The sequence below is a fragment of the Taudactylus pleione genome, unplaced genomic scaffold (assembly GCF_031769625.1).
Source record: "Taudactylus pleione unplaced genomic scaffold, aTauple2 ptg000156l, whole genome shotgun sequence".
Lineage (NCBI taxonomy): Eukaryota > Metazoa > Chordata > Amphibia > Anura > Myobatrachidae > Taudactylus > Taudactylus pleione.
In genome coordinates, this window is record NW_028284558.1 from 23,081,626 (window position 1) to 23,102,782 (window position 21,157).

Sequence of the window (21,157 nt, forward strand, 5' to 3'; positions counted from 1 at the left end):
TGATAATTCATTTTGATGAACATCATCTTCTCCACATTCTGTGGAAGCAACCTCCTACGCCTTTCGCTGACAAGGTTCCCGGCTGCACTAAACACTCTTTCGGAGTACACACTGGAGGGGGGGCAACTCAGGTAAAATAGAGCCAGCTTGTACAGGGGCCTCCAAATTGCCTCTTTTTCCTGCCAGTACAGGTATGGACTGTCTGACATGCCTACTTGGATGCTGTCACCGATGTAATCCTCCACCATTCTGTCAATGGTGACAGTATCATATGCAGTGACAGTAGACATGTCAGAAATTGTTGCCAGGTCCTTCAGTCCGGACCAGATGTCCAAACTTGGTCCTGCCTGCCCTGCATCACCGCCAGCGGGTTGCTTAGGATACCTAAGTTTTTTCCTGGCAGCCCCAGTTGCGGGAGAAAATGAAGAAGGAGCCGTTGACGTGTCACGTTCCGCTTCAGCTGACAGTGTGTTCACCAGCAGGTCTTTGCACCTCTGCAGGCTTGTGTCAGCCGGAAAGAGAGACACCACATAGGCTTTAAACCTAGGATCAAGCACGGTGGCCAAAATGTAGTGGTCTGATTTCAACAGATTGACCACCCTGGAATCCTGGCAAAGCGAATGAAGGGCTTCATCCACAAGTCCCACATGCCGAGCGGAATCGCTCCATCTTAGCTCCTCCTTCACTTTCTCCAGCTGCTTCTGCAAAAGCCTGATGAGGGGAATGACCTGACTCAAGCTGGCTGTGTCTGAACTGACTTCACGTGTGGCAAGTTCGAAGGGCTGGAGAACCTTGCACAACACGGAAATCATTCTCCACTGCGCTTGAGTCAGGTGCATACCCCCTCCTTTGCCTATGTCATAGGTGGATGTATAGGCTTGTATGGCCTTTTGCTGCTCCTCCATCCTCTGAAGCATATAGAGGGTTGAGTTCCACCGCGTCACAACCTCTTGCTTCAGGTGATGGCGGGGCAGGTTCAAGAGTGTTTGCTGGCGCTCCAGTCTTCGGCACGCAGTCGCTGAATGGCGAAAGTGGGCAGAAATTTTTCGGGCCACCCAAAGCGTCTCCTGCATGCCCCTGTCGCTTTTCAGAAAATTCTGCACCACCAAGTTTATTGTGTGAGCAAAACATGGGACGTGCTGGAATTTGCCCAGATGTAATGCCCGCACAATATTGGTGGCGTTGTCAGATATCACAAATCCCCAGGAGAGTCTAAGTGGGGTAAGCCACTGGGCGATGATTTCCCTCAGTTTCTCTAAGAGGTTGTCGGCGGTGTGCCTCTTACTGAAGCCGGTGATACACAGCGTAGCCTGCCTTGTAACGAGCTGGCGTTTCTGAGATGCTGCTACTGGTGACGCTGCTGCTGTTGCTGCGTAAGGTGATACATCTACCCAGTGGGCTGTCACAGTCATATAGTCCTTAGTCTGCCCTGTTCCACTTGTCCACATGTCCGTGGTTAAGTGGACATTGTGTACAACGGCATTTTTCAGGACACTGAGGACACTTTTTCTGACGTTTCTGTACAGTCTCGGTATCGCCTGCCTAGTGAAGTGGAATCTAGACGGGATTTGGAACCGGGGACACACTACCTCCATCAATTGTCTAAATCCCACTGCACTAATGGCGGATACCGGACGCACGTCTAACACCAACATAGCAGTCAAGGCCTCAGTTATACGTTTTGCTTCAGGATGACTGCTGTCGTACTTCATCCTCCTCGCTAAGGACTGTTGGAGGGTCAATTGTTTAGTAAAAGTAGTGGTGTTCCTACTTCCTCTCTGGGATGATGAACGACTCCCAGCAGCAGCAACAGCAGCAGCGGCAGCAGTAGGCGTAGCAATGCAGGATCCTCCAGAGGAATCCCGGATAGGAGAGTCAGTCATGCCAGTGACATGGCCTGCAGGACTACTTCCGATCCTGACTAAGGAGGAAATTGACGAGGAGGGAGTTGACGGTGTGGTTTGCAGGCGCTTGGATACAACAGGACAACGGGATTTAGGTGTCCCTGGACTGCTTACGGTCTTAGCCAAAGTTTCTGAACTTGACAGTAACTTTTTATGAACGCGCTGCAGGTGCCGTATAAGGGAGGATGTTCCTAGGTGGTTGACGTCCCTACCCCTACTTATTTCACCTTTACATATGGTACATATGGCAAGACAGTTGTTGTCCGGATTTGGATAGAAATATTGCTAGACCAAAGAGGTGGAATGTTTGGTCTTCTGCCCAGGCATGACCGTGATGGGCTTTTTCATCCCACGGACAACAACTGTCTCCCCCGGAGCCTGATTTAAACTAGGGATGTGCAGGCTTGGTTCTACTCGGTTCCGTTCGGTTCTTTTTACCGAATCTTATTGGCTATCCAAAACTCGTGACAGCTGAAACCCAATAAGATCCGGTAAAAAGAACCGAACGGAACCGAGTAGAACCGAGCCTGCACATCCCTAATTTAAACAAACCACATCACCATCAGAATCCTCCTCGCCAACTTCCTCCTCAGCGCCAGCTACACCAGTATCCTCATCCTGTTGTACTTCAACAGTGACATCTTCAATTTGCATATCAGCAAGTGGACTGTGGGTGCTCCTTTCAGCACTTGCAGGGGGTGTGCAAATGGTGGAAAGAGCCACCTCTTCCCGTCCAGTGCTGGGAAGGTCAGGCATCGCAACCACCACCACACTTGGACTCTCCTTGGGGATTTGTGATATCTTCTTAGAAAGCACAGTTCTTCGCTGTGCTTTTGCCAGCTTAACTCTTTTGATTTTTTTAGTGGGAGGAGGGCTTCCATCGTCATGTGAAGCTGAACCACTAGTCATTAACATACTAGGGATCGACCTTAGCCGTTCCTTGCCACTCCGTGTCGTAAATGGCATATTGGCAAGTTTACGTTTCTCTTCAGCTGATTTAAATGTCTTTTTCAAGGTCATTTTCCTGAACTTTGCCATTTGGGATTGTATGTGCCCTCTACTATGACATTGGGCATCGGCCTTGGCAGACGACGTTGATGGCATGTTATCGTCTTTGTCATGACTAGTGGCAGCAGCTTCAGCACTAGGAGGAAGTGGTTCTTGATCTTTCTCTATTTTATTTTTATCGGAGAAAGTTTGGTCCTCCATTTATGTTATATCGATTTGATATACACGTGCGGCTAAACACAGAAAATAATTTTTTTTTTGGTTTGGACTGGAGTGTACTTTCGGGGGTTACAGCACCCTTAACGGTCAAGCCAGCCGGCCCTTTACTTATGACACAGGCGCACGCTTGGCACTACTTTATTGATGCACGTGCGGCTACTGCGCACACAATTCACAAACACAGAAAATAATTTTTTTTTGGTTTGGACTGGAGTGTACTTTCGGGGGTTACAGCACCCTTAACGGTCAAGCCAGCCGGCCCTTTACTTATGACACAGGCGCACGCTTGGCACTACTTTGTTGATGCACGTGCGGCTACTGCGCACACAATTCACAAACACAGAAAATGATTTGTTTTTTGGTTTGGACTGGAGTGTACTTTGGGGGTTACAGCACCCTTTAACGGTCAAGCCAGCCGGCCCTTTACTTATGACACAGGCGCACTCTTGGCACTACTTTGTTGATGCACGTGCGGCTACTGCGCACACAATTCACAAACACAGAAAATCATTTTTTTGGGGGTTTGGACTGGAGTGTACTTTCGGGGGTTACAGCACCCTTAACGGTCAAGCCAGCCGGCCCTTTACTTATGACACAGGCGCACGCTTGGCACTACTTTGTTGATGCACGTGCGGCTACTGCGCACACAATTCACAAACACAGAAAATAATTTTTTTTTGGTTTGGACTGGAGTGTACTTTCGGGGGTTACAGCACCCTTTAACGGTCAAGCCAGCCGGCCCTTTACTTATGACACAGGCGCACGCTTGGCACTACTTTGTTGATGCACGTGCGGCTACTGCGCACACAATTCACAAACACAGAAAATAATTTTTTTTTTGGTTTGGACTGGAGTGTACTTTGGGGGTTACAGCACCCTTTAACGGTCAAGCCAGCCGGCCCTTTACTTATGACACAGGCGCACTCTTGGCACTACTTTGTTGATGCACGTGCGGCTACTGCGCACACAATTCACAAACACAGAAAATAATTTTTTTTGGGGTTTGGACTGGAGTGTACTTTCGGGGGTTACAGCACCCGTAACGGTTAAGCCAGCCGGCCCTTTACTTATGACACAGGCGCACGCTTGGCACTACTTTGTTGATGCACGTGCGGCTACTGCGCACACAATTCACAAACACAGAAAATAATTTTTTTTTTGGTTTGGACTGGAGTGTACTTTGGGGGTTACAGCACCCTTTAACGGTCAAGCCAGCCGGCCCTTTACTTATGACACAGGCGCACGCTTGGCACTACTTTGTTGATGCACGTGCGGCTACTGCGCACACAATTCACAAACACAGAAAATAATTTTTTTTTTGGTTTGGACTGGAGTGTACTTTCGGGGGTTACAGCACCCTTAACGGTCAAGCCAGCCGGCCCTTTACTTATGACACAGGCGCACGCTTGGCACTACTTTGTTGATGCACGTGCGGCTACTGCGCACACAATTCACAAACACAGAAAATAATTTTTTTTTTGGTTTGGACTGGAGTGTACTTTGGGGGTTACAGCACCCTTTAACGGTCAAGCCAGCCGGCCCTTTACTTATGACACAGGCGCACGCTTGGCACTACTTTGTTGATGCACGTGCGGCTACTGCGCACACAATTCACAAACACAGAAAATAATATTTTTTTTGGTTTGGACTGGAGTGTACTTTGGGGGTTACAGCACCCTTTAACGGTCAAGCCAGCCGGCCCTTTACTTATGACACATGCGCACGCTTGGCACTACTTTGTTGATGCACGTGCGGCTACTGCGCACACAATTCACAAACACAGAAAATAATTTTTTTTTGGTTTGGACTGGAGTGTACTTTCGGGGGTTACAGCACCCTTTAACGGTCAAGCCAGCCGGCCCTTTACTTATGACACAGGCGCACGCTTGGCACTACTTTGTTGATGCACGTGCGGCTACTGCGCACACAATTCACAAACACAGAAAATAATTTTTTTTTGGTTTGGACTGGAGTGTACTTTCGGGGGTTACAGCACCCTTTAACGGTCAAGCCAGCCGGCCCTTTACTTATGACACAGGCGCACGCTTGGCACTACTTTGTTGATGCACGTGCGGCTACTGCGCACACAATTCACAAACACAGAAAATAATTTTTTTTTTGGTTTGGACTGGAGTGTACTTTCGGGGGTTACAGCACCATTAACGGTCAAGCCAGCCAGCCCTTTACTTATGACACAGGCGCACGCTTGGCACTACTTTGTTGATGCACGTGCGGCTACTGCGCACACAATTCACAAACACAGAAAATAATTTTTTTTTGGTTTGGACTGGAGTGTACTTTCGGGGGTTACAGCACCCTTTAACGGTCAAGCCAGCCGGCCCTTTACTTATGACACAGGCGCACGCTTGGCACTACTTTGTTGATGCACGTGCGGCTACTGCGCACACAATTCACAAACACAGAAAATATATTATTTTTTTAGCACTTGGGGGGAGCACCCCTGATGGACAGAGCACCCCCTGGACAACACTACAGCACCCCTTTAGGACTGGGACACTGCACAGGACTTTGGAGTGGACACAGCCCCTATGGAGAACTGACTGCACAACGCAGTCCAGCCAGCCCCTATGGACTTTGAAGTAGTGGACACAGCCCCTATTAACAACAGCAGCACAGCACAACACAGCCAGCCCCTATGGACTTTGAAGTAGTGGACAACAGCAGCACTACACTACAGTACACTACACAGCCCTAACTCCCACCCTCCCTCTTCACTGTCCACAGCCGAGTGAGAAAATGGCGCCGACGCGGGTACCTTATATAGGATCCAAAACCTGCGAGACTCGGAAGGCGGGATGATGACGTTTTGCCTCGATTTCAGATCCGAGTCAGGCGGGAAAAGTCGAGCCTGACTCGGATCGGCCTCGGATCGGGGGGGCTCGGGGGGGTTCGGATTTCAGAAATCCGAACCCGCTCACCCCTAATATATATATATATATAATGGGGTCCAGACCCCCTCTGGAGGCTGGAGACACCCCTAAGTATGGGTCCCTATCACTGCATTCCCTCAGTGGGCCCTTCATGCCCCAGTCAAACACTACCGGAGAGGTAAGAAAGTGTTTTTAAGGACCAAGCATGACAGGATGGCTGAAAAAATAATCTCCCTCTGCATGGCCCAATGACAAAGAGTGGGTACCACCCATTCTGTTGATATAGGACACTGCCATCGTGTTGTCCATGCTAAGAAAGTTTAAAGCACTGTGAATTGATGGGGGAACCAAGATCTGAAGAGCCAGTTTTGCTGCCTTCAGTAATAGGATGCTAATGTGCAGGAGTGTTTCTGCTGTAGACCATTAATTGCTGTATCTTGAGAAACAGCTCTCCAACTCCGAAGGAAACCATATTACATAATGGAGAGGACTGAAGGACGTAGAATGAGTAGCCATGGAGCCGGGATAGGTAAAGTTGTCCATGTCTGTATATCTTGAGCTACTTGACAGAGCAGTCAACAAAGTGCAATGCATCAATGAGATCTATCTTTTTGCAGTGACAATCTCTGATAAGAAGAAAGGGAAGATCCTGCAACCCTTTTAAATGTACCTTTTAGTGTTTCAGAAACTGTTCAGAGCCTTTACATTTAGCATTGGACGTACTGAGCCATCCTGTTTTAAGTTTGGGACAATAAGTTCTATTCTGCCTTGCAGCAAGGCTGCCTGCAATGTGGCATCGAAATGTGAACTGCAATTATTTCATGTACAGGGCTTCTGATGAGACAACAGATTAAAGGCAGATTTAGGCCAAATTGAATAGTTTTCAATGGGATACTTTCAGCATCCCGGTGTGCGAGAAGCCGGCACTTACATTACCAGCGCCGGAATCCTGATATCTAGCAGAATCGCGGTGCTGGCATCCCAACTGCCGGGATACCGAAGGTAAGTAGGGTGGAGGGTTAGGGGTTAGGGTTAAGCACTAGGGGGAGAGTTAGGGTTAAGCACTAGGCGGGAGGGTTAGGTTCAGTGTGTGGGGAGGGGAGGGGGAGGTTAGGTTTAGGAACTAGGGGGGGAGGTTAGGGCCAGATACCAGGCAGGAAAGGATAGGGTAGGGAGAGGGGAGGGTTAGCATACCTACAAACAAATATCGGTATGCTAACCCTGTCAGGATGCCTGCGTCGGGATTCTGACCGCCGGGATCCTGAGCGCCGGCATCCCCTACCCATCCCGTTTTCAACAACCATGTATCTGAGGTAATCTGGGTGATCTGGGCCCATTTGCGAAAACAATGTGAATGAGTTATATAGGGAGAAGTACTAATCACTTCCCACACTTCCTATGTCTAAATTGGACAGAGTGGAGGGATTTGTCCCACATTCGTGGACTTGGATGTGAAAACTTCTCATTGAGATCTGCTGTAGCCATGGACGTTTTTGGTTGGACCTCTGGCTTCAGGTCAGCAAAGAACTTTCTAGCTTTATAATGGGAATGGACCTGATTAATAAACTCAGGGCCAAATTAATTTTCATTGGAATAATTTGGAAAATAAATAGCTTTAGGAGTAAAGGAGCCTACACACTTGGCGATGTGGTCACGATGCGATATCGTGTCCGATTTCCCCTTGAACTCCCCCCAGCAGCTCTCCGGCAGTCGTGGGCACGATTTGATATTAAAAACTGTCCAATGTGGCAAATGATCTATCGCGCCTCCTAACTATTCCAGTGCATCGTGACTGAGATTGTCAGATCTTGCCTACAGCATGGCAGATCTGAAGATGCGATGTACGACCTGGGGGGACGTGTATCGGCATCGTGATCGTGAGTGGACACTAACGATTTGGGCATATTTTACATGATTTGTGTTGGAATCGGGAAAATCGCCTAAAATATTGCTAAGTGTGCAGGCACCTTAAGGCCCAAGTGACCAGCCTTAGTAAACCAACGAGCCTTGACTAAATTAGTAATGCAGTTAAAGGTCTGCTCTACAATGAGACTTGCTCTGCTGTCTGCATTGGGCAACGCTTATTTAAGAATCTACTAGGGACTCAACGGATGAGATGGACTCTTCTCTTTCAGCCTTGTCCAGGACATATAATAACGAACCAGAGGCATCTGTAATTGTATACTTGATTTTACATAAAGTCTTATCATTAGTGTTAGGATTGACAATATTTCACAATAAGGCATTCAGGGAAAGATCTATATATGGAGCGAATAAAGCAGGTACAGTATATCAGGTAAACCTGCATGGTTACAGAGAACCGACTCCATCCTCCTTAATTAGAGAAGAATGAAAGGCCGGCTGAGTGAATTTACACAGCTCAGAATTTTCTGACAAGGCCCAGCATATGGATTACAGCTTAACTGGCAGTGTTTTAACTGCTAGGGCTACTCTATCCATCTGAATGTGGCGCCATTCTCCCCTTTTGGAAGGGGAAGATGAACAGACTACCTGCTCATACTCCCAGTCCACTAACTGCGAATATCTGTCCTTTGGTGTAAATCTGCATTGATAGTGACATTGGCGACTTTCACAAGCAGATCTATAGGGGCAGTGCGCTCACATAGATTTCTGCAACTCTGCATACGGGCGAATATACACAATTGTTTCCATGTGCACAATGTGCCACTATCGCGGCCGACTTCAAGCAATTCTGAAAAAGGCCCAGTCACTGGCGGTTCTAGGGACGGACAAGCAGGGCTATTGCCCATGGCGCTGCAGCCTGAGAATGTGGCCACAGTCACCCCATCGGCACTGTCTAATAAGACAGCCACTCTTGTCCACCACTGTTTGATGTGCAGAGAACAATGGCACATCACAGTGCCGCCGCACAGTGGCGTCACTAGTGGGGTGCGGGCCGCACTGGGTGTCATCCTCCAAAGGGGTGACACCAAAAGCTGCTCACTCATGCCCGCAAAACCCCCATGTTACATAAGCCCCGTCCCTGGCGAGTCAATATGGAGGAGATGGAGCCAATATAACGTGACTCCATTAGAATCGCACCTTTTGGCGCCACCCCCTCCAGATTGACCGGCGATTCATGCCATTTTGCAGAGAGGGGGAGGGGCCTATTTACATGTTGGTTCCAGTCTGCGAGGTTCTGTCCACATCAGATCTGCTGCAAGGTAAGTTTGTTTTTAATAAATGTGTGACATACAGTATGTGTGTGTGTATATATATATATATATATATTTAAATATGTGTGTGTGTGTGTAAGGTATGTGTGACATGAATGTGTGTGCATGTATGTGTGTACTGTATATCTATATCATACTTGCCGACATTCTAAATCACCTCCCCAGGAAAAGCCCCAGAGAGGAGATTCTGTGACATCTACGGGGGGCGGGGCCAGACTGTACACATCATTAGGCCCCGCCCCACCACTGGGAAAAGACCGCGATTATCGGGTCCGCGAGCAGGGGGCTGGGCTAAATGACATGATTCACGTCATTTTAGTCCCGCCCTCTACTCGCTGACCCAAAAATTCCCATAAAATCTCCCCATCCTGCCCACTTCACTAGGAAGTGGGCGAGATGCAGGAGATATGCCTACTCTTCTGGGGGTGCGGGGGTGTTACCCAGAAAATTGGGAGCCTCCCCCGGGGGTGCAGGGGGGGGGTTACCCAAAAAATTGTGAGCCTCCTTCCGGGAGAGTAGGCATGTATGATCTATGGCCCTCATTCAGAGCCATATGCTCTGAGCAGAGCGCACGCTCTGAATGAGGGCCGCCCTCCATAATTATAGAGCGTCCTCCTGGACGCTCGTATAGCTGTGGGTCACCACCCACAGCCTATACGAGCGTGCAGTTTGATGGCCGCGATGGTCTTCACCATCGCGACCATCGCCACTGCGAGCCGGAGCCTGCGGTTGAGTTTTTCAACCGCAAGGCCCGGAGTGATTTTGGCTCTATCAAATATGTTATATTTGTTGTAAAGTAATTTTGGTCATAATAGGATACTATGGGCTAAGCCTGCCCACCCACCTTTCTCGGCCTGCCTGCCCACCTTTCCCGGGGGCGGCCCACTGACCTTGCTCGGCCGGACATACACCTGACGTGATTGAGATTGTGAGAGAATAAGTACAGGCAGCCACAGCTGCGCTGCCTGATTAAGTGATTGTGGCGTAGTGCACTGCTTTGTTGGAAAGTCACCATGTCTACGGCTCAGCAGTTGGCTTCCCGCTATGACTGCCATCTGCCCCGCTGTGTGCTGCCCACCAGCTCTGCTACCCACAGTGTTCATAAGGGGCACTACTACTGGGGACAGTACTACTGGGGGCACTACTAATGGGGGCATTACTACTGGGGGAATTATGTGTATTAGGGGCAATACTACTGTAGGCATTATGTATAAGGGGCACTACTGTGGGAATTGTGTAAAAGGGGCACTACTGTGTGTCATAACATGAATAAGGGACACTACTATGTGCAGTGTAATGTGAATAATATTGTGCTACTGTGTGGTGTAATTTGAATTGAAGATACTGTGTAACCACGCCCCTTTATTTTGAGACCACACCCCTTTTTATGACGCACACTCTGACTTTATTGAAAAAAGGAAGGGATGGTGCAAATGTATTTATTTATAGTCTGCAGTGGGCGCCGAGGACAGGGGGGCACCATTGTGTGTGGGGGATGTATACCACCATGTCTCTAGGACAACTTTAAGCACTGCGTGTGTATATGTGTGTGTGTGTGTAAACCCCCCCATAAAAATCCTACATTTGCCCCTGTATTTGATTTTTTTTTTATTTTGGTGGTCTTGGGGTAAGGTGACAGCATGATGAGTTACAGCACCGGGTGACATTAACCCTAGTGACACCTCTGCCACTGCAGTTTATTACTTAGACAGTAATAAACTACAGTGGCACCATGATGTACAGTTGTTCCTTCCCACTGTCTCCAAGAATGCCAGGTGTGACGACATCACACCTTATGACGTCGTTGCTCATGGCATTCTGGGAGTTGCTGTGGTGAGAAGTGGACGAAGTTGGAGGAGCAGAAAGAGGAAGGACCCGTCCACCTTCTAAAGGTAAGTTTAAGGCAAACAGCGCCTCCCCCATACCAACCCCCGCTCCAATTATTTTATTTTCATTATATTATATTTTCCCCACTCATGGCCATGCCCCCAATCAGGCCACACCCTGATCTTAGGGTGTCAATTGAAACTATTGCCCTGAGCTCCGGAGAATATAGAACCGGCCATGGGCACAGTCTGAATACTCTGTCTGCGCCATTCAATATACATAAACAGGAAATCTGCGAATGGTAGACACAATTTTCCCCATAGCCAGTATATTCAAGTCTAAGATTCTGCTACTTTTATATTTACATTTTTGTGTGGATGTTATTATTACCATCTTATTATTTTAGCATAGCTGTATTTTAGGTTTAGGGAGTTTGCTGAAATCCAAACCCCAAATCCCTTGTATTGATATCAATTTTATTGCCAAAAACTACTGGGCCAGACAAGCGGAGACAAACATTGGTGCCTCCATCCTAAATATAGAACATTGTTTCTAAGTCATAAGCTCTGAACAAGAAGTATATGTAATACAAAGAGGAAGCAACTTATCTATTAGAAAAGATTGCAACATCAACATGTGTGAAAGAGGAAATAGATGAACTAATAAGTATCTTTTTATGAAAAAAATAAAATTTACTAAATATTTTGGTGAATCTCTGCATAATGGAGCTTATACATTGCATACCCTCTCCTTCTGTAACCAGTGGTCATTTTCCAGCACAGAGCCCCTCGTTCTGCAGAATGACTAAAGCTGGGTACACACTGAAAGATATATTGGCCGGTCAATTGACCGCCCAATATATCTGGTGCCCTACGGCCAGTGTGTACCAGTGATATGTGGGTGAACGACGTTGTTCACAGACATATCATGTCGGCTGTGCTGCACAGCCGATGGCAGATATATCTGCAGATATCTTCAGCGTAGACATGCAGCAGCAACCGCGGGGAAGAAGATGATGGTCGTTCAGTGTATATGAACGACCATCATCTACAGATATATATTTGCAGTGTGTACCCACCTTTACAGTTCAGTCTATCATTATCTATCAGTAATCTATCATAGTAATCAGTGCAAAGTAAACCGGATTGAGCTAGGTATTATCACTACAGTATAAAAGGGATAGTAATTCAAACAGACAACATAAAAAATGCCTTGGTGCCTTGGAGCATAGCTCATTTTGTAACCATAAATATTCTGATATGTTTATGCCCACGTGCAACATTTGTTAAGTACAGTGGATCGGTGCAACTTGCTGCATGATAATGATTAATCTCATCACCATGTGTGTGCACCACCCTGACTTCTCCTCTAGCCAAGCCACTAATGGGAAAACGTGTAAAGCACTTATCCAGAGGGAAATGGTGCAAATGCATATTTGCCTTTATTTTTATTATTATCCCTTATGTATATTTCACCACAAGGATTCCGCAGCACCATACAAAGTACATAGACAGAAACAGCATGAACAAAACAAGAGCAAAGTTACTTGCAGTACAGAACATTGTAGGACATGGACATGGGTTATAAAGATTGCTGCATTAGCAGTCATAATAATAGCCAGGGCACTGCTAATGCAGCAGTCAGAGGAGATGATGGTGTGAGTGAGTGAAGGCACATGAGGGAGGAGGGCCCTGCTTGTGTGTACACGGTAGGTTTCCTTGAGTGACTTTGACCAAAGTCTTTTGGTGAAAGACACTAAAGCTGTAAGTAGAAATGCACTAGTCTGAATACTAAGGTTTATGGACTTTGGATAACTCATTTAGGGTTCGATTAAGTTAACAAAAACGTCTCATCCCTAGTACCTTTGTGTGATGCATTTCTGTGAAAAAAAGTTACATTGCAGCAAATAAAACATTACTAATTGTTGTACGATGATTATTACCATAAATGTCCTGTAAAAACATAGTACCTTATTCAGAGGCGGCCGTACGGTCTACAACCACACGGCTGCATCGATGTTTTGCCAGTGCGCATGCGCACGAGGGAGCCGGCACCCTCGTGTGCATGCGTGAGACCCGCTACGACCGACAGCGCCGGTCGTAGCGGGTCTCTTTCCAAAGGGGGCGAGCTGTCGATGTTGATTGACAGCTCGCCCCGTTTGGAAGGCGGGCCGGGGGTGGCAGTGATGTCAGTGGAGAGCTTCTGACAGAGCCAGAAGCTCTCCGGGGCTTACGAAAAGTGAGACCCTACCCTAGGGTCTCGTTGTAAGCCCCGATGGTCGCGATGGTCTCGAGACCATCACCCGAGCGGTCGTTAAAGCTGTGGGTGTTAACCCACAGCCTAACAATCGCAACAGAGGTGGCCGGTCAGGATGCAAGTGGCCGCCCAGTTTCTTAGCGACCGCTTGCACCCTCCGACAGCCTCTGAATGAGGGCCATATTGTGAGAGGCTTCTACAGAACCTTAAGGTCAATTAATTGGTCCCTTAATGTTTGAAAATAGTTGTTATTTAATATGATAATATATTGTACAAGTATTGCAGACCTGTCATTCATCAGGATGCCAGAATACCACCTACTCACCATGCAGCCCACTCTGCTCCCTCCTGACCCACACACCTTGCAGCACTGACCCAACTCAACTCCATTCCCTCTAGTCCTTGCTCATCCTACACTCACCTCTGCTACCTCCTATGCCTGCAGCATTGCACTCTGCTCCCTATATCCAATGCCACTCACCCCAATCACCTCTGCTCCCTCCAATCCTGCTCACACTCCTCCATGAGCTGCCTCCAGTCCCACTCAGATTGTTGGATTGGGGATGCTTTTTGGGGATGCAACGGGTTGGTAGGCAGGCAGTAGTGCTGAGTAAGGGGATCAGAGTCACTCAACTTTGGTCTCAGTTGCAGTAGGGGCTCTCAGCTAGGGGTACGCACAGTGCACATTGGCACCACTATCATAGACACGCAGTTTTGTATGATTATATAGTATTGAGAATAATAGAATAAAAACACAAGTTTGATTTTTACAGCAGGTAGAAAATATCCAGCTAATTTGTCAGTTTATAACTTCAATATTTTGCTTAACACTACATATACATTTCACAAGTAGAACTTGTGAACAATCCCTTTCATGTGTTTTATAACAGAAGCAGAAAAGAGAAGGTGACACAGATGGTACTTCGAGTTTATCACTCCTTTGTGTCACTTTTCTCTAAGCTTCTCTCCCGAGCTCTGTGACTAGCGGATTGGTAAATACATTTGTTATTTTTCTCACATGATTTTTTTTCCCCTTAAACGTAACTTCAAACAGTGTGAAAGAGAAGTGCCCGATGCGAGTCCACATTGTGAGGATGGGCTAGGATGTCACACAACGCAACCATGACAAGGTGTGAAACAACCAAGTCATTCCTGGCTGCCTGCTTACCATACTGTACATGTATACATATAGCTTAAAAACACTTTGCACATTATCTATCATATTACCAACAGCATTTAATCTATATATATGTTTTGTCTGTTTGGGGTATAACAGCTCCACTGATAACTCACATGTTATTTGATATTGTTCAAAATAATTAAAAATAATTGTGGATCTGTTTCAGAGATGTTGCCCGACGGTTAGCGCACATCTCCGATTGTGCCTCCTCTGTGTGGGCACATGCCCTGTACTGCGCCTGTGCAGTATGGGTCTGAGATCCCGCATGCAGAGCGGCAGAAGACTGTCAGTGATTGACAGTCTGCTGCCATTTCTAGGCATGGAAGGGGCGGCGATGGCCCCTGTTTACCCAAACAGAAGCATAAATACGTAGAATTTGACGGTAGATAAGAACCACTTGGCCCATCTAGTCTGCCGTTTTAACCAAGTAATCGCTGTTGGGGAAGAGGGAAGAGGCCGGGATCTCAATCAGCTGACGGAGTTTTCCTGGCCTCTTTTGTGCGTCTGCATTGATTGACTAGAGTGACCCCATGGTCACTCATTTGGCCGAGGATCCCGCAGATGATCCGTGATGCTATCGTAGCTGCTACCATGTTAGCAGCTGTGATAGCATGTCCGCAGGGCCCGGCTCCAGGGGTCGGAGCACCCTCTGTTAATAGCGCCCTATAGTTGCGCGTGGCAAAGCCGCACGTGACTGAAAATGGGTGTGTGGTCTAGTTACCATAGGCCATGCCCCCTAAGTGATGTTATTTGGAGGTGTGCCCGTATGGCACGCCTCCAAATAATGTCAGGCTGGTGGTAAGCCCAGCACTCCATCACTAGCTGGGCCTCCCCCAGCCCTCTCCCAGCACTGAATGGATGCCATGCGCATGCGCGCAGCATCCATTCAGCTACTCCGAGGTCCGGCACTGCTGCACAGCTGTGGCAGTGGGGGTCCCCAACCTCCCGATTTGACCATACGCGGACCACTTCAGTCCACAGGTAGAACAGCAAGATTTTGAGGAGGGGTGCGCCATTGGGGTGGCGCCCCTGTTCGACCGCACTTGTCGAACACCCCAAGAGCTGACCCTGCATGTCTGGCTGAGACTGAATCGCCGCCATTGTGTGATGCATATTTGATGGGATGGTATTTCATTATATGATGATAGGACACCAATGTAGATGATCAGATTGAGTGGATTTTGCCACTTTGTACTCTGGATCATAGGCCAACTTGATTTCATGGTGGGGGCTATAAATTCGGTCAGATATCACCCATTATAAAACACACGGCTCATGATGCTGAGTCGGCCACAATTGCTCCTGCATTCTGTGCATGTAAAAAATGTATATATATTCGGCTGTATGCAGTGTTATACTCCTATCTATTTGCTTCACAGACGTCATTATTATCAGTGCACACTTATACCAGCAATATTCCGGATGCAAACGATTGTATGCTGATCTCTACATAACCACAATTTTGTCGCCATCTCTGAAATTAGCCTGTGTGAGAACTCCCTGTTACCACCCAGTTATGCCTTTCCAGCCACAAGAGATGTTACCAACTTGTGTACAATGTATTTGTGTAGGTCATACTTGCCAACTCTCCCTGATTGTCAGGGAGACTCCCTCAAATGGTAGCAATATCCCTGACTCCCTGTAGAGTCTATCAATCTCCCTGATTGCATCTTGCCCCCATTATGAAGCTGTTATATAAAAAAACAGAGATATGTACATTCAAATTGATCATTAGTATAATTTCCCTGCATTGGTTATATGGCACAATATGGCAAGTATGGTGTGTGTTTGACCTGGGTGAAGGGAACTCTGAGCACATGTATTCCTCCTGCAAATGTCTATGTATAAGATGAAATATCTGGGAGAGGGGACTTCTGTGTCTCATTGCTAAGTGAATCTCTCCCAATGTCCATGTAAACACATTGCTAAATTTTTATCACCTCTTCTAGACGAACCATCAGGTCATTACATTATGGTGGGTAAGGGGACAGGGGAAAAGAGGGGGGGGGGGGGTGGGGAGAAAAAAGGGAAAAAAATATAAGGGTGAGACACCGCACAGAGAGATGGTATATTGTTATTCAAAGGAGACAATGTGTGTATAGCAGATGTTCTGAATGAGGGTGCTCCCTAGGAGCTATTGACAAATATTTGAAGAAACAAAGGGAAAGAAAGTACTCCTCTTTTATGGGGCACACCTCATATGTTTGATAAGTAAACTTTAACTTTTTTTGCATTTCATTTAAAAATATGTGATATAATCACAATATTGTAAGAACGTACAAGTTCAATGGACAAATATCCTTTTTGTGAGATATAAAGGGATGTGTTGACATTCATAAGCATCCCAATATAATTTCTATGTATTTGATATCTCACAATAAATATAACAGTGCACCACAAAAATACCAAAGAACAAGACAAAAATAATACCTAAAAAAATTGCTTCATTAATTGAGGCACATGTGTTAAGGTATTGAATAGACAATTATACCTGCGTTTAAACCATTGGACAAATATCATCTAGTGAGATACAAGAAAAATGAAAAATACATTAACAGTGTGGTTTAATTTCTGTCCAGAGAAAATGTTAACTAATGTAAAATACAAATAGTGATCACATAAGTCTGGACTGTATCTTTAGATGGAATCTGTCAATATTTGATATATACGTCCTCTATTATATAAGGGACATAAGCTTGATATCTCACTTAAATGTACAACTAAAAATAAACACTAACATTTAATAAGAAAAACAATAATCCTTGAAACCAATGTGTTAATAAGTGATTGTATATGCAGATGGACATATCTCAATAAGAAAAACAATAATCCTTGAAACCAATGTGTTAATAAGTGATTGTATATGCACATGAACATATATCAATAAGAAAAACAATAATCCTTGAAAACAAAGTGTTAATAAGTGATTGTATATGCAAATGAGCATATATCGGCGAACATATAAATGAAAATGAAACAAATATATAGGTGAAAAAACACACAATTTAAAAATTAGCACCTTAAACCAGACCTGTTGTCACAAAATAATTTATTGGGTGAGGCGTCCCTCATTTAGCTGGGAAATTAGTTTGTCAGGTAAGTTTTGCTACAATGATATATAGTATAGAGTGAAAAGCAGTATCCGTGCATTTAGATACACTGGGATCTGCTTTCCCCAGTCTTATAAATATATCAGACTGGAGATGAGAGTCCCTATGTAATAGCACAGCTAAGGAACATAGGACTGCTTCTGCTGCTAGCTCTGGTTCACAGCTTTGCCCAGTTGCTATGCATTGCAGGGTATCAGCATGGATCCTAAGCTAGTGAGAGAGCAGTGAAATAAAGACAAAGTACCTGATAGTGGTATGTTATGTAGTCCCAATGGACACAGGTCTGGTGGTGACCATCAGGTCAGTAAGATACAGTACATTTTCCAATTCTGGTAGAACAACTTTTTCAGCTGGGCGACTCTTCAGTCCACAGAGACAGCACTGAGAGGGATTAACTGGAAATATAAAACTGCTCACAATCATTATTTCCTTCAGATCAGATCAGTGCAGTGTTAGCACATGTAGCCTCTTATTCAATTCACTAAACTTAAATCATAAGATTGATCTAACTGCTCTGTACCGGGAACTGATAGGATGGCAGAGTGTGTCTTGTGTATATATTAACATTTCAATGCTATTTCTCTTTCCCTCTGTACAACAAACTCTACAAAATAGAGGATATAACATTAGATCAGGTAGTTATTTTTATAATTATTCTGTATACATTCTAAGGGGTAAATTTACTAAAGTGAGAGTTTTTAGAAGTGAGTTTTAGAAGAATAGCAACCAATCAGATTCTACTTAACATTTAACTAGTGCCTTCTAGAAAATAATAGCTAGAATCTGATTGGTTGCTATGGGCAACATCACTTCTAAAACTAACTTCTAAAATCTCTCACTTTAGTAAATTTACCCCTAAGTGTTGGTAATTCTAAAGTTAATTATGGTTACCATTATAAAGCACATTTGCAACTCATATGGCAATAGGTATCCTTTTGAAATAGAACAATACCGGCCTGATGTTACGTAGAAAGCAATTTGGTTTTGCAGACATATTTTGTGTTTTCGCACTGCGCATGTATACTGACATTTCTAGCACTGAGAATACCCTTGTTATGATTCCTCCATATTGTGTGATAAGTTGTGTATAAAATAAAGCTAGCAACATCTAGTGTATTTAGTATTTAGATGTGTCCTCATATACTGTGGCTTCAGTCATTTAGTCACGCCAAACAGCGCTTTTCAGGGTGCCAGGTCCTGGGCGACTCGGCCACGGTGAGCGTCTTTCCCGCTTAAAATGTGCATCCTATTTGCATAGAAAAAACAACTGTAAGCGACAAAACTACTTTGCTAGATTGCACTGATCAATTTGATGTGTGACATTTCTACATCTGTGTACGAATGAGTCTGAATCTGTATACGAAGTGCTACGTCCGCAGATTTTTCTCACGCCATGTTCCGTGGTGCTTTATCTGCGAATTTGTATGTTTTTAAATCTAAATCCCAGTGTCTCTAGTACACTCTGAATGGTGTTTCGCTGTTTGCAATGCGTATAAGACACAAAATTGCAAGAAAAGCCTCTCAGACTGGCTCAATTGCGCCAGGCATCTAGCATTGCATGGCGTATTGACGCTAGTTATATGAGGACATACGTACGTACGTACGTACGTACGTACGTACGTACGTACACACATACATGCTTTGTCCAGATGGATGGGGTAAGTGTTGATTTATTTATTATAAGTTTCTTATATAGCGCAGTATATTCCATTGCACTTTACAATTTGAAACAACATTAATGGAACAAAACTGGGTTGTAATTGACACTAGGTATATGAGGACATACGTACGTACGTACATACGTACATATAAACATACATGCTTTGTCCAGATGGATGGGGTAAGTGTTGATATATTTATTTATTTAGTATCAGTTTCTTATATAGCGCAGCATATTCCGTTGCACTTTACAATTTGAAACAACATTAATAGAACAAAACTGGGTTGTAAGAAACAGACATAAATGTAAAATATATACATACAGGTATATACATATACCAGTCCAAACTGCTCCAAAGTCCTACCGCACAATTGTATTCATCCTAGGGCTGGGCTTTGATAAACTTAATGCACTAGAGAGGTGATTTTTATTATTTCTAAATCCCTCGTTAGAGTTATCTGAATAAAACCAGGGTATGTTATGAGGTTTGTGGAGCTGGATACTGTTTGGACCATCAATACATATATACTGAATTTATTGAAAGTAAGTGCAAATTTGGCATGTGAGTTTCTGTAGTTCCCACAGGTATATAGCACTATTGCCGTTGTCTTGTTCTTTTCATTTTAGGATGAATTGGAAATCTATAAACTGGTTTTGGATTGATACAATTGAGAAACTTTTTACTGATGTTTGTACTGGGGAATTTGGAGAATAGATCTGTTTCACAATCCCCCCTTCTTCCCTACAGCTTAGCTTCAGTGCCAGAGTGCAATGCCCCTGATAGTATCCCATAAAGCATGTTTGCCAACTTTTGAAAATAATTTAATTTGCATTAAAGTTGGAGGAATGCGGTGACCTTCCTGCACTAAAATCTATTTTCTGAACTTGGTTACTGCATTATGTAATTCTTTTTCATTCAAAATCTTTATCTAGATTAAACATATAGAGTGACTAGAATATGAATAGATAGCTGGAACAAATTAATAGGCAGAATAAGATGAATTGCATTGTGCAGGCATTTACTAACATTACACTTAGGTACAACCGATCTGCAGCAACCAATCAGTATATGGATTTTATCTATTACATGGAAGTTAGACACTGAAACAAGTTTCTGATTGGTCTTAATCTTAGTGGAAATTTTGCACTTAAATACAATGTTACTAAATATATTGCCTAAATTGGGCAAAATCATGCAAAGTAAATTGCTCATTGTTTGCTCTTGGTCACTGTACATTTGCATCGTGTTAGTAACTAACCATTAAAGTGTCTCAAAGGGATTCAACAAAACGACTTTGTAATTTGCTCAGAAATACTGTGAATTGTAATTTTTTACTTTTATTTAATGCCTTGTATATGTATTTATATCTATATATATATATATATATATATATATATATATATATATATATACATATATATATATATATATATATATATACACACACATGTTAGTCTTAGTGAAACGTGTGTAAATGATTGCTTAAATCTCTGTGCCAACATTATGGTGAATGATATGAAGGACAATTTGGCCTTGTAGACCAGAACAGAATTTGCCTCAGGCTCACATGACAATAACAGGAGGACACTGGGGGAGGTCACTTATCCACTAGTAAGGATAGAGCGTCATTTATCTGAATATCACCAAAAAAAATACATCTGTTATCTTCTCATCTCAGTGTGATAAATGTCTGTGTCATACATTAGCCATACAAATCACCACATTTACTGAGCAGAAGCAGCCATGATGTTTTCAATCATAGTGGGCAGTGCCATGCTATATACACTGAGAGCATCACATTATCCTATTAAAGCATGTGAAGTGCAAATGAGAAAAAAAAAAAGAATTAAAACATTATGCAGCTACATACATTGGGCCCAGGGGCATCAGAAAAATGTTATGGT